Source organism: Papio anubis, chromosome 8 (genome assembly GCF_008728515.1).
Source record: "Papio anubis isolate 15944 chromosome 8, Panubis1.0, whole genome shotgun sequence".
In the NCBI taxonomy this organism is placed as follows: domain Eukaryota; kingdom Metazoa; phylum Chordata; class Mammalia; order Primates; family Cercopithecidae; genus Papio; species Papio anubis.
In genome coordinates, this window is record NC_044983.1 from 113,568,803 (window position 1) to 113,591,653 (window position 22,851).

Sequence of the window (22,851 nt, forward strand, 5' to 3'; positions counted from 1 at the left end):
AACCTGTCCTTGTGCCAACTGCCTGAGAGATTTAAAAAGCAGGAGGGGTGGGGGACATATTGTGCATTGAGCTGAGAAGACTTGTGGTGGAATACGAAGATAGGAAGGTCTCTGGAATTATTTTCATACGATTTCTAAAAAAAAAAAGGTAACCAAAGGGAAAACGTCTTGAAGTTCAATTAGGATGAAAGGAGTGCCTATGAGAAATCAGAGATTCATAGTGAAAAGAAATAAGGGATCAAAATATTTTTGTCTCATCTATTATGTATTTATGGTCTGGCTCTATGCAATAAAATAAATATAAATTCAAACTTCTATTAATTAAAATGATTTCTCCCCAAAAGTGGTTCAAAATCTGGGGGATGGGGGTGGGGTGAATGGAAAAAGTAAGTAATTAGATTACAATGGGAGAAGTGCTACGTTAGTAGTGTGGAAAACGTGTTGGAAACCGTGAAGAATAATTAATCACATCCAGAGAGTGAGTGGGAGGGGTCATTTCAGCTCAGCCTGAAGTGTGAGTAGGCTATTTCCTTGTATTGCTAGAGGGACTGCATTTCTGGAAGAGAGTTTTGCTTAAGCAAAGATGTGGAAAAATGAAAGAACAGATCTGTTTCTGGAATGGTAAGAAGTAAAACAAACACACAAACAAAAAGCATTACATGTGGCTTAGTCATAGGATGAGTTAATTGCATGAGGGTTGGGAGAGAAATGGGGTTGTAGTGGCTTGCAACCTAATCTAGTGTTTGGAGCCATATCATGAAGAGACATGTATACCAGGCTAATGGGTTTGGATTTTATCATGCAGGCAGTGGGCATTTAGGAAAGTTTTATAGCAGAGGGTGTGCCATGGTCATAGTTATGGTTTAGAAATCTTAGTCCATACTGGTTCTGCAGGTAGGGGATTATATGGCTTGCCTTGTGGCAATTGTCAGAGCTGCTGTTTTTACATTTGTTGGAGTGATTATTTGATTACTACTTGAGACCAGAGCACCATGAAAATAAGATCCATGTTTTGCTTTTTGCTCAGAACAGTCTCCCTCGCACCAAGCACAGTTCCTGGAACAGAGAAGAGCTTCAGTGATGATTTGGTGAATGAGTTAAACTACTGAATATTCATGTGGACCATGTAAGTGGTAATGAAGGCCCGAATCATGGCAGTACCAGTGACAACAATTAAGAGGGAAGACATTTTTGTTTGACATCTAAAAAAGAAAATCCTGGGTTGACTCTAAGACATGTGGCAGGAGAAACGACAGAAGGACCTCAAGGTTCTAAAGTAGGTAATTAAGGGAAGAGCAGTTATTAAATCAGCAGGGAAAGCAAGAGGAAGAGGACTGGGTTTTCTTCAAGAGCCGAAGATAAAGATTTGGTGCCAGATATGTATTATAGATGCCTGCAGGACATCCATGTGGGCAGGAGACAGAATGTCATAGCAGAAAGAACAAAGCGGCAGAGGACCTTGGATTTGGGCTTTGTCATTTACCAGCTATGTGACCTAGAGTGTCATGAACCTCTGGGAAGTCAGATTTCTAATTTAGAAGTGGAGATAAGAACCTCTGCCATAATTATGTCAGGATGATTTTATAATAATCTAAAATTTCAAAATGTGTGAGGAAGTGCTTTTTATTTTTATTTTATTTTTTTGAGACGGAGTTTTGCTCCTGTTGCCCAGGCTGGAGTGCAATGCTTCAATCTCAGCTTGCTGTAACCTCCACCTCTGGGGTTCAAGTGATTCTCCTGTCTCAGCCTCCCGAGTAGCTGGGATTACAGGCGTGCACCACCATGCCAGGCTAATTTTGTATTTTTAATAGAGATGGGGTTTCACCATATTGGACAGGCTGGTTTTGAACTCCTGACCTCAAGTGATCCACCCACCTCAGCCTCCCAAAATCCTGGAATTACAGGTGTGAGCCATGGCTCCCGGCCAAGGAAGTGCATTTTAAAGTGCACAGAGCTCTTGGTGGACTCCCAGTTATGATCATCATCACTGCACTGAATGTGATGCATCCCTCAACAGAGCACGGGACAGGTCAAATCCAGATCACAAGTTCAATGCACAGGGGCCATCTGACTTGTTAAAACTACAGGTAAGTCCCCACGAGTAAGTCTCGAGGCCAACAGCCTCGAGAATACGTATGACAGCAGAGTAGACTACACTTACCATCAGAAGTAGAAAAATCTCTCTACCTAAGTCTTCTACTAAGAGTGATATATTCCAACTTAAGCAGAATGAGAGATATTAATATGAGGGTTAGGAGGTGTGCTCTGTTGCTGGTGATGTAAAAACAACTTATGCTCAAAAAAATATCTTCTCTTGACAGCCTCTAGAGTGTTCTTTTCTGAAAGCCAAACACAAACTCTTTTATCTTAATACACTCTTACTTCTAGAATTGTCACTTTCTTTTTCAGCTTTCATCCAAGACTTGCCTCCTATACATTAGGCCCACGGATTCAATGTCTCTTTCAAAGTCACACTAAGTCACTCCCATGCTATCTCCTGTAGCTTCTGGGTTTTCCCTAGAAGACACTGACTCACTGAGCAACCATGAGCCAAAAACATCTTAGCATTTTGACATTTGGTCAGTTCTAAGGTTCTGTAGGAGTCTGGTGGATAGAAACAGAAAACTTCAGATGATTGATTTCAATATTTCTAAAACCAGTCACCACACTGACCCTGCCCTGATAGGGAGGTAGACTTTTTGGAGACAGTCTTCTGTTAGAGACTGGCTCCTGTCCTCAAAATGAGCCTTAAGCAAGGATTCTTTGTGGGATGGAAAAGTTGAGTTTCTGAGAACAATCAATAGGGCTATATCTTTTCCCATCTCAAGTTCTTTGATGTAATATAAAAGCAATAATGTGCCTGAGAATGAACTCATAAACAGTTATTCATTTTAAAGCATAATAAAAGTAGGGCAAGATAGTGTTGGGATTTAGGGAAAGAATTGGGCTGGCAGTTAGGAGATCTTGTTTTACTTGCAAAGCTGCTCATGGTGTCATCTTTAGTAAGTCACCAGGTGGCTCTTGGCCTCAGTTTTTCCACCAGTGAAACACAGAGTGGCATGGGACCATCAATAAACAAGTAAGGGTAACAATTGCAATATATGTGCAATTGACATGTCAGGCTCTATTCTTGAGCTTGGGATAGATCCATGAATAGAACAGAAAAAAGTAATTCTTGTATTCATAGAACTCAGATTCTAGTGAGGGAAGAGACAATAAACAAAACACACAATAAATAAGAAAATTGTACGTTGGAAATTGATAGGTGCTGTGGTAAGACACACAGAACAGGTAAAGTGGATTTGGATCATGAGAGTGGCTGAGGACTACATTGGTTGCAGGCTTTGGAGAGGTCTGGGTTCTAACTTTGACGAGTGACTCCTTTCCCTCATTACAATAAAATAATAGTACCCTCAGGTCACATAGGAATTATAAGGGTTCAATAAAGTAAGGAAAGAAAATCCATTTAGCATGCAAATGTTACCATTATTATCCTTATTTTCTAATTCCAAATACCTTGACTCCAAAATCATGAATCTCAAATAACGAATACTGGAATGGCAAAGGACAATTTTATTTTAATATCACAAAGAAAACTAAAGATGTAGTTTTGGTCACATGGTTCGTTTAAAGATGGGGCCAATTACGTGAACAACAGTGATGTTTGCTGAAGCAGGAGTACCTAGACATCCACAGGCTATATTTTTAGTTCAAGGATTTACAAAAATGAAAGAAAATAAAACAAATAAAAGGATTTATAAATTTTAAAACAAAGCTTTTACATTTTATATATTTCAAGAAGCTTCCAGAGGCTGGCTTTTGGAGAATGAAGCACCTGAACAATAATCAGAAAAGGCAAAATTGCCTCCTCAGGATATTGACGTTAACAGAAGTGATTTTTTCTTTTTCATGCCAGGAACAGAGCGCTTCTGGCAGAGGTGTGAATTTCAGTGCATCACTTGCAGAATTGCTGACCTCTGTGGGAAATGTTTAAGTCCTTTGATGTAACTTATTGTTGAGCAAACAGTATTTCTGGCACTAAAAACGTTTTGGGTTTATATCTGTTTCCATCAATCTTTATTCAATGACATTATCATTGCTCACCTATTACGATATTTCTCAACTGGGAATTCATGAAAAGGGCAAAGAGTTGGAGAGAGTGTTTATTGAAATGACCAAAAGCTTTTGTTGCATCCTCTCCTGCCCTATGCTTATAGAGGTCATAAAATCACTCATGGGACAAGACTTTTTTATTACAAAGTGGTAAAAGTAGTTCTCCCTAGACTTCTTCCTGTATTAAATGCTACACATCTTGAAGTTGGTACTACCAAAAAACTATGCCCCATTCATTCATTCACTTATTCCTCTTATGTTGAAAGTTTGTTATGTGCCAGGTGCAGTGCTATTTAGGCACAGGTGTAAAAAAGCTTACAACTCCAAGGAGAGCCTTCTGCCTCTGAATACAATGCTGTTGTCTGGAACCTAAAACAAAAAGGCCACTCCATTAAGTTTGCAGAGGACATGGCCTCACTTCCCAAATGCTGCCAGCAAAGTTGTGCTGCAGGGCTTTCGGAGGCTGGCTCCTAGAAAGGATCTGGGAGTGATCTGCAAAGGGGTGAGCTCTGTACCATGCTGGGGGCAGCAGGATCATTAAGTTCCCAACTGTTTGCAGGGGAATAGGGTTAATGGGCCAGAACCTTTCTGGAGCTTAGCATTCAGGAGTTCAACTAAGTCCCCAAAAGAGCATGTTAAGCGATTTAGGGAAGTTGATTCCAACTCAGCAAAACTTTATCAAGGGTCTTCTAAAGAGCAAGTTGGGATCAGAAGTGAAAAGGTGAGGATAAAACAGTCCCCCTATTCAAAGAGCTTACAGTCCAATTCATACACAGGGACAGACCAAGCACAGTGAGGATACTCAGCGTATGACCTTGAGCTTACAAAGTCATCCAAGTAACTCTCCAAGGACAGATAATGAGATTGAGGTTCAGAGATGGGAAGTAACTTGTCTAAGAATTACACCTAGTTCAGTCTCCAGAGCAGCTTCAATCACCTCCTCCGGCTCTGTAGGAAGTGAGTCTCAAGATACAGAGCTGACTCAGCTAGACTTTCTGGGTCACAGAGCTACATATGCACACAGTAGGAAGACAAAAGGACTCAGGCACATTGAGCGCTTACTCTGTGTCAGGCACTGTCCAAAGTGCTGGTGCATACTAAGTGTTTTATATTTATTTTATCATTTAATCCTCACAAACCATTTGTATACGAGGTACCAATGTTGTCCCCATTTAACACATGAGGACATGGAGGAATGAGGAAGCTAAATTGCTAGCAAGAAGTCATACACTCAATAACTCAGGATTAAAATTCTCACCATCTGGAGACTACACTACTCATATTACACTATTGCCTGGGACAAGATACTTCTTTCTGTGGAGTATTGAAGCCTCATACCAAACACATATTTCAGCAATGAAATTTCTAGCAGAACATGGATAAGTAATTATGGTGTTAGTTCTAGACCAAAAGCATCAGATGGATCCTATCTTTATCAGAAAGTCAGGAAAATCCTCCTTTCATAGCAAGCTGGCTTCTCATATATTTCTTTAAAACTCACCCTGAAAGAACTTCTGTCCATCTGTCTATCTGACCATCCATCCATCCATCCATCCATCCATCCATCCATCCATCCATTTGTCCAACTATTCAACAAACATTTATGGAGGATCCCCTATATGCTGTGCACTTTGTAAGAAGCCGGGAATACAAAGATAAGTATATACATATTCCTGCCCTGGAGAAAGTCATGATGAGGAGATAGTATTGTAAAGAAAAAATAATTAGAATCCAGTAAGCTCTGTGTAGCAACTGAGATAGGAGCAAATTTCCATGGGTGCACAGAGAAGGTATTAAGGCAGCTTGGGGGAGTCAAGAATTTCCAGAGGGGCCATCTGGCTAGGATGAGAGCTGCTTAGAAGAACATGGTAGCTTTGGATGTGTGTGTGTGGAAAACTGAGGAACAGTGAGAGGGTGCATGAGTAGAACATTCCATAAACCTTTGATAGCATCAGATGTGGTGGACACTGGACCAGGAATTAGAGGACATAGGCTTTCAGGGCTACTATTTGACCCAGCAGTCCAATTACTGGGTATATACCCAGAAGACTATAGATAATTCTGCCATAGAGACACATTCACGTGAATGTTCACTGCAGCGCAATTCACAATAGCAAAGACATGGAATCAACCTAAATGCCCATCAGTGGTAGGCTGGGTAAAGAATATGTGGTACATACACACCATGAAATACTATGCAGTCATAAAACAGAATGAGATCGTGTCTTTTGTGAGAACACAGATGGAGCTGGAGGCCATTATCCTTAACAAACTAATGCAGGAACAGAAAACCAAATATCATATATTCTCACTTATAAGTGTGAGCCAAATGATGAGAATTCATGGACATAAAGAAGGGAACAACAGACATTGGGGCCTACTTGAGGGTGGAGGATGAAAGGAGGGAAAGGAGCAGAAAAAATAACTATTGAGCACTAGGCTTAGTACCTAGGTGATGAAATAATCTACATAACAAACCCTCATGACACGAGTGTACCTATGTAACAAACCTGCACATGTACCCAGAAACCTAAAATAAAAGTTTTTTTAAAAAGATGACATGGGTTTTCCTCCTTGGCCTGGTATAACATGGAATATGATACTGGGTGAATCACTTTCCTCATTGCTTAGACAAGAATATTGATATATGGTTTACTTCTTACTCATAGGGATGTGATGGAGCATGTTATAGAGCTTGAAGAATATTTAACTAATACAAAATATTATGATTATCTATGATCCCATCTTCCCCATTCCCCAAATGTACCTCACCACACAAAAGCAGATCTCAACCTTAAGAGAAAGCAAGGTGACCTATGACTAAGAAATAAGACTTATACATAGCCAAAGCAAGACTAAACAAAAATAACAAATCTGGAGACATCCCACTACCTGATTTCAAACTATACTATAAGGCCACTGTCACCAAAACAGCATGGTACTATTATAAAAATAGGCACACAGACCAATGGAACAGAATAGAGAACTCAGAAATAAACCCAAATGCTTATAGGCAACTGATCTTCAATAAAGCAAACAAAAACATAAAGTGGGGAAAGGACACCCTTTTCAACAAATGGTACTTAGATAAGTGGTTAGCCACAGGTAGGAGAATGAAACTGGATCCTCATCTCTCACCTTATACAAAAATCAACTCAAGATGGATTAAAGACTTAAACCTAAGACCTGAAGCTATAAAAATTCTAGAAGATAATATTGGAAAAACCCTTGTGGATATTGGCTTAGGCAAGGATTTCATAACCAAGAACCTAAAAGCAAATGCAATAAAAACAAAGATAAATAGCTGGGACCTAGTTAAACTAAAGAGCTTTTGCATGGAAAAGGACCAGTCAGCAGAGTACACAGACAATCCACAGAGTAGGAGAAGATCTTCACAATCTATACATCTGACAAAGGACTAATATCCAGAATCTACAATGAACTCAAACAAGTCTGTAAGAAAAAAAACCAAACAAACAATTCCATCAAAAAGTGGGCTAAGGACATGAATAGACAATTCTCAAAAGAAGATATACAAAGGGCCAACAAACATATGAAAAAATGCTCAACATTACTAATGATCAGGGAAATGCAAATCAAAACCACAATGCAATAGCACCTTACTCCTGAAAGAATGGCCATAATAAAAAAATCAAAAACAGTAGATGTTGGCATGGATGCAGTGATCAGGGAACACTTCTACACTGCTGGTGGGAATGTAAACTAGTACAGCCATTATGGAAAACAGTGTGGAGATTCCTTAAAGAACTAAAAGTAGAATTACCATTTAATCTAGCACTCCCATGACTGGGTATCTACCCAGAGGAAAAGAAGTCATTACTCAAAAAAGATACTTGCAAACGCATGTTTATAGCAGCACAATTCACAAATGCTAAATAGTGGAACCAATCCAAATGCCCATCAGTCAATGAATGGTTAAAGAAACTGTGGTACATATGTATGAAGGAATACTACTCAGCCATAAAAAGGAATGAATTAACAGCATTTGTAGTGACTTGGATGAGATTGGAGACTATTATTCTAAGTGACGTAACTCAGAAATGGAAAACCAAACATCATGTGTTCTCACTGACATGTGGAAGCTAAGCTATGAGAACGCAAAGGCATAAGAATGATGCAATGGACTTCAGGGACTTGAGGGGAAGAGTGGGAGGGGCAAGGGATAAAAGACTACAAATATGGTGCAGTGTGCACTGCTTGGGTGACGGGTGCACCAAAATCACAAATCACCACTGAATAACTTACTCATGTAACCAAATACCACCTGTACCCCAATAACTTATGGAAAAATAAAATAATAAAAATTTAAAAATATATAAATAAATAAAAATATCAAACTTGTTTATCTTGCCTTTGCAAGGTAAAGAGCAATTAAAAAGAGAAAGAAGACTTAGGAAAATTGTATCTCCTGCACAATGTCTAGAATGCTTTCTCCCTGACTTATTTACATGTCCCCCCAAGTCCACACTATGCCTTATTACTAACTGATGCACACTTTGCTTTTTACATTTAGCCTTCTCTCCTTCTCCTTTCTAACTTCACTATGGACACTGAGACCTGCTTTTCCCACTTCATCAAACACTATTTTTATTATTTTTGCTCCTATGGTGTTGACTATAATGAAAAAGGCTGAAAATCTACAACAAACTCCAGGAACTCAATGAGTTAACGTGGGCTGGGCTCTGACTCTCAACTAAGCATGTCAGGATGAAAAGCATTCAGGTAATGGAACTCCCAAACCCCCTCTCCCCCTTCATTACAGACACTCTCACATAGAGTTCCCCTATAAGAAGACTTCCCCAGAATGAGAGGCCACACACAGCTGCCCCACTAGGGCCAGTAATGAGTGCCATCCGAAGTTCAGAGCTGGAGCCCAATTATCTACATTTATTGCATCAGAGGCTTCAACCCCTATGAGTTCTGGGGTGCAGAAGTACTACACCTCCTCCTGGGATGTGATCTGTCTATGAGAGAAGAAATATGAATCTGCCATGTGGAAAAGGATTAAAAAAAAGAAAACTGAGGGTAACTGGCCTGGAAGAGAGGTATTTTGTGATGGTTGCCTTGACATCCCTGAAGAGCTGCCAAGGAGAAGGAGGAGAGGGAGTAAAAGGAGTAGGAGTGTAACAATGATAATAGCAGCCAATGTTTAATGAGGGCTTGCTGTGGGCCAGGCACCATGCTAAGCATTTCACTTGAAATGCTCCTCCAGTGCTCACAATAACCCTGTGACATAGATACTATTCTTGTCACAATTTTAGATATGAGGATTAAACAGGCTAAGTGGCTTGCACAAGGTGCAGAGCTAATCAGATATTGAAACAGGGTCTTTCCCAGGCAGAAATATCAGACACATGGTTTTCTAGACTGACTACACGTCAGGATCATTCAGGAGAGCTATTCGAACTACTGATTCCTAAACAATCCAGAGGACATATGAAATCAGAATTTCTAGGGAAGCTTCCCGGGATAATGATGTTTCTTGGAAGCTTCCCTGGTAGGTGTGATGTATGCAGTCAGGTTTGAGCTCCTTTGGAGAACACACAATTTGTGTGACCTATAGGGACAGAAGGACAAGTTGAGAATGGAGAACTATTCTACAGTCTATGATCAGAGGTTTCACTGAGAAAAATGCATTTATACAGAAAACTGAATGGCAACAAGGAGCCAGCCCAAGAAAGAATTGGGGGCAGAGGGCTCCAGGCAGAAAAAAAATAGCAAGTACAAAGGTCCTGGAGTGCAAATAAACTTGAGGTATTCAAGAAAGGAAAGAAGGCCGGTGTGCCTGCAGCACAGTGAGTGAGCGGGAGAGTGGCTGAGACCAAATCAGAGGGGCAGGAAGGAGCCCAATCGAGTGGGCTTGTGGGTGATGACAAACAATTTGGATTTTATTCCAAGTGCAATGGAAAGCCAGTGTGGGGTTTTAAGCAGGGAAGCGATGACTTTTGATTTACAATGTAAAAAGATAATCTTAGGTTCAGAGTTATCATAGGAGGGCAACAGTGAAAGCAAGGAGCACAATTAGAAACTTATTAATAATAATGCAGCAACCCAGGCTGGGAAGAGGGTGGACTGAGCCACAGCAGTAATTTCCTTCTCTGAGTTGTCATGGGGAATAAATGAAATAACATAAATGCACCCAGGACAATGCCTGGCACAGAGCGGATGACAAAATATTTGAATTTCTTTCTTTCAACTCTGTGCTACAGCAGGGAGCCAGGTTTTAGATCAAAGGAAGAAAGCAGTTTCCTAGAGTCAGGGCTGACCTAAGATGGCAGGTGCTAACTCTGGGAGTGATGCACTTCCTAGGATGGGGGAACTGAAAGATCACTTGGCAAGCATAATATAACCATGGTTATGTTCAGGTCACTTCTAATCTCAATAACCTATGATTTCCAATAATTCATTCATTTGACCCATATTCATTGAGCAGAACCTATATCCTGGGTATTGTGCCAGGCACTGTCATTCGACTAGTGAACATTAAAAGTGGCTAAGGAAATTGAGATTTTTACTGCCTGTCTGACCTTTGGTAGTTTGCAGTTTTTTATTCAAAGCAGTTGTGAGAATGTGGTCCTGTATCCCAGCTTGGAGTATATTAAGGTGATGTTCTTCGCCCTAAGTTTTTTTTTTTTTTTTTTAAACTCCTTAGTCTATTGATTTATTTAACAACTGTTTATTCTTTGGCTACTGTGTGTCAGGCACTGGGGATAGAAGGATGTAGCAAAGAGGCTACCTGTCCACCAACATTTATGCTCCTCCTTCCACATACCTTTTACTAGGAGTAGTTGCCAGATGCTACATGCCCCAGCATCGCTTGCAATTAGGTATGGCCATGTGATTGAGTTCTTGCCATGAGAATGTGATGTGAACAACAGTGATGAACACACTTCTAGTCCTGGTCTTTAAAAAAAGCCTTCCACAAGGCACTCCTTCATACTCTTTTACTTTCTGGCTGGATTGAATGGGGAAAGCCTCTGGGAAGCCTTTGAAAGCCACTTATTGATGGTGGCAGAAGTTCAGACCATCCTGCCTACCTGTTAACTTGCCTAGTAATGTTATCTGTGCAAGAAATAAAAGTATAGTGTATTAGAGCTTTCATATATCTTTTTGGTCTATCTGTTATAGCATTTAGCCCACTGTTCTACATGAGGAGGATAAGACAGGCCTCCTCCTGAGTCTTAGAGCTGGTGGTTGTGTTCAGGAGACCATTTACTTAAAATCAAGGTTGTGATTAGATGAGATAAGCTTAAGCTCTCGATAAAAGCACATAACAGGGGCATCTAAACCATCCTGGGGGATCAGAGGGATGTTGCCCAAGTTGCAACCTAGAGGGTAAACTGGAGTTTATCAGAAGGGGAGAGAGGAAATGTATTCCCATCAGAGGATCAGCAGAAGTAAGGCCCAGGGCAAGAAAGAACATGGGGTATCTGAGGACATGGAACAGGTTCAGTTGGGCTGAAGTGAGGGTAGAGGGCAAAGCTGGGGAATGGTAAGGGAGGTTGTTGGAGGGTAATAGTATCTGCTATATCAGCAGAGGAAAAGAATTCTCATGTCCCTGTTAGAACACCAGGCTGAGAGGCTCCAGCTTCAGTAGAGTTAACACCTTCCCAGACAGATGCACTGTTCTGCATAGCTCCTTTCTTTCCTGCTGCAAGTGAAGGGCCAGAGTGTGCATGTGCACGTGTGTGTGTGTGTGTGTGTGTGTGTATGTGTGTGTGTGGTGTGCTGAGGGTGAGAAGGGAGGCAAAGAGAAAGGGGAGGAAGGTTGATTCAGTCATTCTTGACCTGAGTCACGTCAGAAAGCCAACAGAGGGTGTAGGCTCTCAGGGTGTCGCCAGCCTTGCTAGATGAAGGCTGTGGCGCCGGGAGATTTGTGCAGTGGGATCACCAGCTTTGGCAGGTTTAACAGAAATGAAGAGTACCAGCCCAATTCCAGTTTAAATAGACAATATTGAAACTCTGCCAGAAAGAATCTGAGCAATATTTTGCAAACTTTAATAACAGCTCAGAGAAACCGATCAGAGCATTTGGCTTCGCAGTGCATTATTGCTCAGCTGGACCCATGTAATAGCAGAGAGAAATGAATCTATTTTTTTTCCATTCCCAGAGAATAATATTTTTCTTCCTCCCAAACTGCGAGGAATTCAGTGAAGTCTAAATGTATTTGTCTTGTTTCTTATTTCAACTTCTCGATAAATCCCTCATAGGGTTTTGGCACCCACTGTTAAGGCAGTCAGTTTACTGCCTGAAATATCTTCTCCTATTGGAAATTATCTTTCTAGACACTGTAACTTTCTTTGGTGGAGACTTTAATTTGTAGCTTTGATGTCCCACATGCAAGGCACTGAACATGAGATTTAGGTAAGTTTTTGGATATGTTGAGTAGTGGAGAGTTCCATATATTATCTGGAATTCAAAAGTAATTGACATCTTCCTGGACCTCTGTAGTAGAAAGAAGACAGATGGTTTTGGAACCTGAAATGGACGATCAAATCTCAGGTCTACCACTTATGAACTGGGTAATTTAAAAGAAGTGGCTTAAGCACTGTGGGGCTCAGTTTTCTTTCACCTGTAAAGTGAGGACATTCCTGAGCTCCCAGGTAGATTAGACAAAATAAAGGGTATCAAGTGCTTGGGACAGTGTCTGACTTTTAGGAGAATCCCATTCAATGGCATTTCCCTGCCTTCTCCTCCTCTTCCTAAAGGCTGGGAAAAGAGGTTGTGAAGCCCGAGATAGCAGCACAAGGTATTATTTCTAGGTTAGCATATAAACTCCTCACCCCCAGTGTGGAGAATGGGAAAGGCCTACATAACACTTTTATCATTCTGGTAAAACAGCGGGGTTAGGGAATCATGTAGATTTGAGAAATGGTAAGTTGTTTCCCATGAGAACAGGGGTCTCTGATGAGTCCAAAGGATGGGGCAACCCAACTCAAATAGGAGCCTTCAAAAACAGAGGCTGCTAGCTAGTTGTGAGTAGAACAGGTTCTCACAGCAGAGCCGCTCAAATTTGGCTCACCTTTGGGACAAATGAAATGGTTTGACCTCACTTTGGGAGTAACGTTAAAGGAAAGATGAACTGAGATCTTTTTATCTTAGACAGAGAATTGTTTTCCAAAGAAAAACAAACTAGAAAAACCATGGCAAGGCAGAAATTAGGAGATAATTATTTTCCTTTAGAAAAGACTGGTGGTTTCCCAATGTTTTTTGGTGAAGACTATGCATGAAAAAGATAAAAACACTCTTTCTCATTTGTTAGTCTCTGCTTGGATTCTGCCTCCTTAAAAGGCCTTCCTCGACAACTTTTCTCCTTGAAGGAGGTATTGTCTATTTCCTAACTTTGCTTTATGTTTGTCATAATATTTACCATCATCTGAAATTACACATACTGATTTGGTTTTGTGTTTAGAACTTGTCTTCCCCAGTGGAATGTACTCAGCTACTGCGTCTCACTTGCTGCTGTCTCCTTGATGTGGCATTTGAGAAATACTTTTCACTTTGGGAGGCTGAAGTGGGTGGATCACTTGAGGTCAGGAGATCAAGACTAGCCTGGCCAACATGGTGAAACCCCATCTTTACTAAAAAATACAAAAATTAGTCAGGCGTGGTGGCAGGTGGCTATAGTCCCAGCTACTTGGGAAGCTGGGGCAGGAGAATTGCTTGGACCTAGGAGACAGAGGTTGCCATGAGCCAAGATCAAGCCACTGCACTCCTACCTGGGTGACAGAGTGAGACTCCATCTCAAAAAAAAAAAAAAAAAAAAAAGAAATATTTGTTGAAGGAAGCAATAAATAATACATATTATATATAGTGATTATTTTTGTTGTTTTTTAGAGATAAGGATAAGTAAGTCATAATAAAATTTAATTATTTTCACAAAATGAAACATTAAAAATGAATAATTTCTCAGCAGCTATGCTCAAGTTTTTTGGATTTGTAAATATTTTTAGAAGCAGAATTGATTTTTATCCACTTTTTCTTACATAAGTACTCTCAAAATGTTCATTGTTTGGCTGATGAATTCTAAGTTATGTTTAGATAAGTATGCTTACATTTTAGAATTTTTATCCACTTCCTGGTAATCAGAAGGTATAATCCAAATAAACTGTCAATTCTGCGTCATTTTTCTTGAAAACTGCTCTGTTGTCTCAGATGTGTACATCTCAAATTTTGGGTAAGATGCCATTCTCAGTCCATTAACAAATAACATACATTTATATGGTCTTTAAATACATATGATTATTATAAGTCTTTTTTTTTTTTTAGACGAAGTCTTGCTCTGTCACCAGGCTGCAGTACAGTGGCATGATCTCAGCTCACTGCAACTTGTGCCTCATGGGTTCAAGCAATTCTCCTGCCTCAGCCTCTCACGTAGCTGGGACTACAGGCATAAGCCACCATGCCCAGCTAATTTTTGTATTTTTAGTAGAGATGGGGTTTCACTATGTTGGCCAGGATGGTCTTGATCTCTTGACCTTGTGATCCGCCCACCTTGGCCTCCCAAAGTGCTGGGATTACAAGCGTGGTAAGTCTATTTTTAAAAACATGTATATTGGTGCCCTCAGAGCTTAAACGTTTTGATAAAGGAGGAGTCGTTTTCATCATGCAATCAAATGTCAGTCTTACTACAAAGTGAAGGAGATCTTAGCAGTGGGAATACATAAAGCTTCATAAGATACTTTATACTTCAGAGTGAAATTCATTTTGTTCTCAGTTGTTGAGATCATATTTGAAGAGTGGATGGGGCACAAGAAACAAGGACCACCATGACTGGTGATTAGTGTCATGACAGTCCACCTGGGAAACAGGCAAATAGACATCCAGAATTCACAACTCACTTCGGACTTTCTTTATTCTTCATAAGAACATGTGGAGCTTTCTCATTCTTTCCTTAATGCTCTGCAGAAATAACTGAAAGTAGTCCTGGGAAGACAACGCAATAGTGTTTGCAAAGTTTGATCCTGGAGCAGGGATTCTCTGCCACGGACTATGTGATATGCTATAAACGAATCTCTTTAAGCCTCTATAAATGAGGTAGTAATAGTACCCACCTTCTATGGTTGTTGTGAGATTAAATAAGCTAATATACAGTGTCAAGCACTGAGGAATTCCTCAATCAACGAATATTCACCATTATGAGCAGCTCTTAACAGATTCTTCTACAAATGCCACACTGCAATGCTATTTGTTTTCTTAAAACACTGAAGTAGAGAAGAAGCCCCACTAAGCAGCAACATCTCATTTGCCAGCGAGGCCTAGTGAAGACTGAGGAAATCAGCAGCCATGTGCCTTCATAGCATTAGAGCAATTACACCCTGCATTATTAAACTCCATGGTATACAGTTCAACTTGCTAAACATTAAGAATTAAATAAAGCCCAAATAGTAGCACTTTCCCTCAACCGTGAAAGAGTGGCACTCACCAGTGAAACTCTCTAGCTAAATTACCAAGTGTGAAACCTAAATTTAGGATGGGGCAATTCAGAAACAGTTGATTACTGGATCTAAGATTATAGATGTTCTTGTGAACTGTTGAAACTGATGAAATAAACATAAAATAATGGATTATTACAGACACAATTATGAAAAAAACCTCACCTGGGCTGGCTGGAATTGTTTTGCGTTGTTATAAGAAATGATTGCTGAAAAGCAATTGCAACCTGTGCCTACAAAAGGCAGCACAAATGATATCCACCTTCTGTAAGAAATTTGATATGGAGACTGAATAGAACAATATATTTTATTATCAAATTTGGCCCTTAAGATGTGATGTTATGCTTTAGGAGCTTGGAACTTTCTCTTCTGTTTTATTTGGATGAAAACAGAAACAACAGAAACTCGCAGCATAGAACCATTAACGAGACCAGGTAAAGTGATGTTGCAAAAAGTTGGAAATCTACTTTCTTGTTTTCTAATCAGTCCCTGAGAAGACCAAAGGGCAGAAGGGACATTGTGCTTTGGCACAACACTGACCCCATGGCTCTGCCACCTCTGAGCTGTGTAATAGCAGTCAGTTCCTTGACTTCCCTAAGTCTTGCCTTTCCCATCTGTAAGTTGAGGATGGTGGTTAGGATACCATGTCCACAGGATTGGTGTGAGGGTCTGGGTTAGACGGTTATGTGAATTATTCCATTCAATTCTTGCAACAATCTCATTGTAAATGCTCCATAAATGGTTGACATTGTCCATGATTACATTCCACCTCTGTGTCTTAAAAATTTTGTAACCTTCGACAAATTACTCTAGGTGTCCCTGTCTCTTAGAGAAAAAAGATGGACAAAAAATGACTAATGATTGTACCTACCTTACCAAATTGTTGGGATAAACAAATGAGTTATGTAGAGCACATTTATCAGCCCTCTATGTATTAGTTGCTGCTATTGTTATAACTATGACTACTGCAACTATTTCAAGAATCAGTCAAGTCCATGGGAGAGGATTCGGGGGAGCAACCCTTCCTGGGTTGTGGTCCTAATAGCTATGTCTTGTCAAACCAATAATATGATGGGAGCCTTGGATTTTCTGTTCCTCTCTTCAGCTGTAAGAAGAGAAGCCTGGAAGCCCTGTCTATGGGGATGCCAAGAGCCAGCTGAGGTTATATCACAATGCCACCCAGGGCCTCTTACTATGAGAGGAATTGGAAGGTGGGAAGCTGGAGGCAGAAGGCTGGAAAGCCATTAGCTCAGGCTTTCTAATCTTGTAGGAACTTGACTGGGACTTTTGATTTCTTTGCCCAATAAAGTATTTTTTTTGTTATTAAAATCATGCAAATATAAGAATCAAATGTAAACATTAAAAAAATTCAGAAATATATTGGTAACTGCAGCTTGGCATTGTTTTCTTCTGTTGCCTCTCTTCCATCTCCTCCTTCCTTTTCTGCCTCCCCAGTGTTCCAAGACACTGGGAGCTTCAAAGAATGGAAGTAGACAAGGCCTTTCTCAACTGTATCAGGTCTCTGTACCACCTTCTCTATCAAAGCTCATATGACCAAGATTTGAGCTGCCTACATTTGTGATTTGGTTATTTGTCAAACAAACAAACAAACAAACAAACAAACAAACAAACAAACAATCTTCAGAAAATTAAGTAGGAAAGCACAAGAGCTCTCTAAAGAGACACACATGGCTTTAAACTCCAGCTCTAGAAATACTTCATTAAGCTTCTGTTTCCTCATCTATAAAATGGGAGTAGTAATAATATCTCACTCATAGGACCACTGAGAGGGTTACATGAGATCATGCATCTGACGTTTTAGCAGTGTTTGGCATAAGTAAAGTATTATACATGCCAGCCAATATTTTTGGTCTCAAGTCTTAGGATCCAGAAAGCTAGTAGTACTCTAGCTAGCCAGAATTTTCCTCTTTTTCTTATTGTGATAAAATCAATTAAAATTTATCATTGTAATCGTTTTTAAGTGTACAGTTTAGTGGCAGTAAGTACCTTCTCGTTGTTGTGCAAACAGAATTTCCTCCTATTATGTGCAAAAGACCCTTGAGACCCTAAATCACATCTCAGGACTTGCCCAAAGTCACGGTGAGTTTTGGAACTTACATCTTCCACCCCTTCAGAGTTCCCTAGAATTTCAAAGGCTATCTTCTTGTGCTGACTCAGCTGCTGGAATGAGTAGTGAAGCTATAGACATAAATTATATCATTCATCTAGTCAACACATTCATTCTATGAATACTTATTGAGCATCTACCATGGAAAGGACACATGCAAGAGATTAGACAAAAAGCATCTGATATTTCTTACAACAGCCTTATTGGTATTTTGGGTAGTTCTTACTTTTGTCCTTTTAGAAATGAGGCCATGAAGATCCAGAGAGGTTTGGTACCTCTTCCAAGGCCACATAGAAAATAGTGAAGATGGGATTCAACTCCAGTGGACCATCACTCCAAGAGATTTGTGGTGAATCTGATTACAGGGCTTGTTAAGATTTTTTAGGAATATAATTTTTTTCCTCAAGTCATAACATCATTATACCAATAAGGTGGAGCAGGTCTTTTGTCACCATGGGAAAAAAGAAAACACCCAGATTCTTCTGTGAACTAAAAGAACCTGAAGCGGAAAAGGAAATTAGGTCTCATTGTCATAACACTGAGAACACTGTTGAAATATCACACCAGGGTATTCTTACGCCATGAGGATGGGGGTGGTGGTGGTGGTGGTGGTGATGATGATGATGGTAATGGGGATGGTATGGTGATGATGATGATGGTAATGGGAATGGTATGGTGATGAATATAATGCTGATAATTATCAAACATGGATCACCTAATACATACAAGGCTCTACATTTAGATATATTCATACATGTAATATTTGCTGAGTATCTTCTCTTTGTTAGGCACTAGGAATACGGTAGTAAACAGGACAGATATACAAGGTTCCTGTTCTCATGGAATTTACAATCTAATGAATGATAAGGTTTTAAACAAATAATTGCATATAGCAATCCTCAAAACAGCCATATGAAGTTGGAATGATGACAATAATAAAAAAACTACCAAGACTCTTCCACTAGTGAGCACCTATTATGTGCCAGACACTCTTCTAGGTGCTTTACATACAAAATATTTTGTTCTGAAGGTTACAGAATCTTAGTGGGCACCAGTTTCCTCCCAGCAAATATGAGCACAGATGGGTTTGTCTTACACCAAAGCCTTTCCATCATACTCTGCTCTTAGGCTAGCCCTGGATTTATTTTCTACCCAGATGATTTGTTCTTCCCATCAAGGGTTGGGATCTCGATATGTGGGCTAGGACACCAAAGGGTTTGGGTGCTCACCTTCTAATGGCCACCAGGTCTCTGTAAGCAAAAACACTCTTTTTTCATGTAGCCAGCATAAAGGGAGACAGAGATTCCCAGCCACAACACTGGAATCTTCATGGGGGCTGTGTGCAGATTTCTTCATCTTCTCCACCCTATAGAGCACTGGAGAAGATGTCATCTCCATTAGAGCAGGGCTTTCCCAGGACATGGAGTTAATTAGGCACGATCTTGGCCATTCTTTTGGAGGAGTCAGGGATATCTCCATATTCCTGAATATCCTATGCAAGATGGCAATAAATTCATTTATTAATAATATTATCCCAAATTCATGCAGCCTGCTTCAGCTTACCTCTCACTAGCTCATAGGTTATCTCAGGTGATCCTCATTAAAATCCCTGTAGGATATCTTTATTTATAGATGAAACTCAGGCAGCCCTGTAGAGAAGCCCACATGATGAGGAGCTAACGCTTCTTGCCAACAGCCACGTGAGTGATGTTGGAAGCAAATGTTCTACCCCTGGTGGAGTCTTCAGATGACTGCAGCCCTGATTGACACATTGACTGCAGCCCTGATTGACACATTGACTGTAACGTCAAGAACGACTGCATCAGAAACACCCAGTTAAGCCACTCCTAGATTTGTGACTCTCAGAAACCATGAGATATAATAACGTTTGTTGTTTTAAGTGGCTAAATTTTCAAGTACCTTGTTAAGCAGCAGTGGATAATTCATACAAAATTTAAGAATATAGAAATTCATCTTTGGAGTCAGACAGTTCTGGATTTGCATTCCGGTTTTGCCAGTTATTAGCTTTGTAACCTCGGGCAACTCATTCCACATCTCTAAGCCTCAATTTCCTCATCTGCAAAATGGAGGTAATAATGGTATTTGTACCCTAGGGTTTTTCCCCCTGAGTAAATGAAATGGTGCTTGTTAAACACAATGCTTGGCAACTAGTACGCAGTCAGTAAGTGCAAACTATAATTATTGTTATTATAATTTTTTGAGCTCATTTGGCAACTGTTTAAAATACTGATTCTTCTTAAAGTGCCGACTACTAGCCTTGCTCAATTGGATTATGCAAAAGGATTTTTTACGAGGGAGACATGCACAGTCAGAGAACACAGGTCTTGCTTGCGATTGCTCGTGGTGCTGAAGGACAAGCCAAGATTAAAGAGTCAACCAACAGTTGACTGAGCTTTTTTCTCCTTGTCCACAAAATGCTGATGAACAGTATTTTGAAATGTAATTAAGATTACACTGAAGAATCAGCCCTCTATCACCCCGTCATTTAATCACCTTTTCCTTTACCAGCAGGAGCCAAGAGCTTGGCTTTACCTTCCCCTACAAACAACCACCTGACCCCCGGCTCATTAGTCCCATCCCTGGGATAGTATTCATTGATTTTAGGGGCCAGAGTCCAATATTTCTCTCCCATCTGTCTTTATGGTCTGCACCGAGGTCAAAGTTAACCACATACTAATTTTCCTGGAGGATATTTCCTGATGCGAGAGTGATTAGAAACTTCTTACTTCCCATTCTTCATACTCAAGTTTCTGTTCTTCTTTGCCCAATGGTTCGTTCTATCTCTGTAATCTGAGGGCAGGTGTAGAAAATGGCTTACCTTGAAAACCATAAATTATCTGTACTCATCACTTTCAGAACAGGACTTATTACAAAAAACTTATTTCCCACAACAGTGTTCAAAGAGATGAGTTGTCTTTTAGCACACTAACACCTCTGCCTCTTTTAAGACCATTGAGCTTACTTCTTAGACCAATGTAGTAAGTCAATCCATACTTATCAAAACAAACATTTTGGTGTGACTATCTTCTTAGGTGGTAGGTGACGTTTTCATGGAGAAGTTTGAGATGATTATACCTTTTTGGAAATAATCCTGACTCTTGATAAGCCCCATAGGTATTCTGCTGGCTTGGGGGACAAGCGATTTGCCTATTGCTCCTGGCGTGGCAATGGATGAGCTATGTGAACCTGGGAGGGTCACTCCATCTAAGTCAAATCAGTTTCTTCATCCATGAAATGGGGATACCTGCTCACCTACTCTTCAGAGTTTTCATAAAAATCAAATGGTATGGTATCAACAAAGTACTCTGAAAATAATTTAAATAACTTCAATGTATATAAACATTCCAGTTATAAGAAATTCTGTAAAAAATAAACCAGGTTTTACTAGTATTTCTCCAACACACAAAACAAAACGATTACATTTGAGTGATATAAGCTGTAAGTATAATTATTTATTTCTTTATTTCTTTAGAGACTGGTCTCGCTCTGTTGCCTAAGTTGGAGAGCAGTGGCACGCTCATGCCTCACTAAAGCCTTGACCTCCCCGGGCTCAGGCTATCCTGCCACCGTAGCCTCTCTAGGAGCTGGGACCACAGGCACATGCCACCACACCTGGCTAACTTTTGTATTTTTTTGTAGAGACAGGGTTTCATCATGTTGTTCAGTCTAGTCTCGAACTCCTACGCTCAAGTGATCCACCCTCCTTGGCCACCCAAAGTGCTGGAATTATAGGCATGAGCCACCACGCTTAGCCCCATAAGTGTAAATAATAAAAATGTATGGATAAAAGAAAAATTAAGAATTTACATTTGGCAAAAGACACTAAAGAAAGTTAACAAAAAGATGACAGTTTGTCAAAATATAGGCCAGAAAAACTGAAAGTAGGTATCTTGAATCTGCAAGAAAATCAGACAAACACCAGAAGTCTCCCATTATCTGAGGCCTTGTTTTCCATAGTTTCAATTATCCTTGGTACAGTACAATAAGATATTTTCAGAGAAAGAGAGAGAGAGAGATTCCCATTACTTTTATAACAGTATATGGCTATAATTATCCTATTTTATTATTATTAGTTGTTGTTAATCTTTTATTACGCTAAACTTATAAATTAACTTTATTATAGGTAGGTATGCCTAGGAACAAACATAGGGTTTGATATTCTCTGTGATTTCAGGCCTCCACTGGGGGGTCTTGGAACATATTTCCCACAGACAAGTGAGGACTGCTATAAACAGAAAAAAAAAAGGCATGACCCCCCTCCCCGCCCCTGCCACATCCCCACTCCTGCCACCAAATCTAAGGGTTTAAACAGGTTACTCTCAAACTGAGAAATCTAACTGGCTAAGGAGTATGAAGCTATGCTCAAAGTCCCTGATTATCAGAAAATGCACATTGAAACAGTCAGATCCAACTTTACATCCATCAGATGAGCCAAAATTAGAAATCTGGATAATGCCATGCACTCTGCAGAGAGCAGACAATGGTTTCCCCATCTGGGCTACAATCTGGCAGCATGGAGTAAAATGAGGCCTTCAGGTGTTCTATGATCCAGGAAGCTCCATCCTTGGTCTAAAGCAGATAAATTCTTCCCAGTTATTCATATGAAGCAACCCACATGTATTTCACTAGGGTAGTAGGTAAGTAAAATGTAATGGAATGCTAGGCATCAAGTAGAACGTTGAGCTAGATGTACACATAGCAACATGGTTAGATTTCAGAAGCAGTGTTGAATAAGAATGAAAAACGATGAGGTCTTAGAGCACAATATCATTTGTATGGATTACAGATATATCCACACCCAAAAGAACAGTGTATATTAAAATATATCAAATGTATTAGCACTTTTGCATTAGTGGGTAGGGAACAGATGTGAAATTTGAAAGCAAGGAGGGGAAAAATCCACAAGAGTCCCTTGAAAGAGATGAAAAAATGGTATGCCATGAATCAAGCAGCACTGCTAACTCAACTCTGTGCACCTGAGGTACAGAAAGATAACCTGCATGCACTGTACCATTCCATTTAAAAAAAAAAATCTATATACTCAGGGGCACATATACATTTGAAAGATCAAAGGCATTTGCAATGAAATATTAACAGTTGTTATTTCTGAGTGCTGGCCTGTGGTATGACTGT

At 40.0% G+C, this 22,851-nt stretch overlaps 1 protein-coding gene across 5 annotated transcripts in view; it reads right to left on the reverse strand.

The window, feature by feature from the left end:
* Positions 1-22,851, reverse strand: part of SAMD12 (sterile alpha motif domain containing 12) — a 469,495-nt gene that overhangs the window by 79,280 nt on the left and 367,364 nt on the right. The window contains exon 5 of one of the 5 annotated variants that reach the window (XR_651002.2): positions 18,927-19,189. The exons of the other annotated variants lie outside the window; for them this stretch is intronic. The gene's annotated coding sequence lies outside the window, so the exon portion shown is untranslated. The remainder of the gene's footprint in view (positions 1-18,926; positions 19,190-22,851) is intronic. 5 annotated transcript variants of the gene reach the window in all.